General features: G+C 48.9%; 1 pseudogene; it reads right to left on the reverse strand.

Annotated features, from left to right (window-relative positions):
- Positions 1–603, reverse strand: part of LOC101563500 — a 26,520-nt pseudogene that overhangs the window by 24,363 nt on the left and 1,554 nt on the right.

The raw sequence follows: 603 nt of genomic DNA on the forward strand, positions 1-603 counted from the left end.
CATGTGGTGCTAGGGGGATTGAACCGTGGTCCCTGATGCTTTGCTAAACTTGTTCTAAGTAAGTGCTTTAGACCACTGAGCCATCTCACCAGCCCACTCTTTATGCTTTCTGAAAACAATATGAAACCACAGATTCCCTAAACTTCTTCTTCTTCTTTTTTTTTTTTTCTGGTGGAACTGGGGATTGAACTCAGGCCCTTGTGCGTGCCAGGGAAGCACACATTCCACTGAGCTATCCCCCCAGATCCCTAAACTTCTGTCACCTGACTCACGTGTGACACATTTGGCAATCTCATCCTCCACCCCATCCTGAATCAAGATCCGCCAAGCTCACCTTCTTGGCCCCGTGGCCTCGCTTTCTCAGTGGGTCTCCAGGGTGGCCCAGCCTCTCCCTCTTGTCCCCTGGTGTCCTCACCACCTTCTCGTTCATACTTTCAGCCTCTTGGCTTCACTCTAACTGTGTGTGTGCATTACTTACATAGGGTTTAAGTAGTCAGCTTGGGTTGATTTTTAGATAGTTACACTCCAGGCTGTGGAGTTCCTCAATTGCTTAGCTGGTGTGCATGAGGACGGGATCCAGGAGCACTAGAAATACTGCCTTTA

This window comes from Octodon degus, unplaced genomic scaffold (genome assembly GCF_000260255.1).
Source record: "Octodon degus isolate 3935 unplaced genomic scaffold, OctDeg1.0 scaffold00036, whole genome shotgun sequence".
Taxonomy (NCBI): domain Eukaryota; kingdom Metazoa; phylum Chordata; class Mammalia; order Rodentia; family Octodontidae; genus Octodon; species Octodon degus.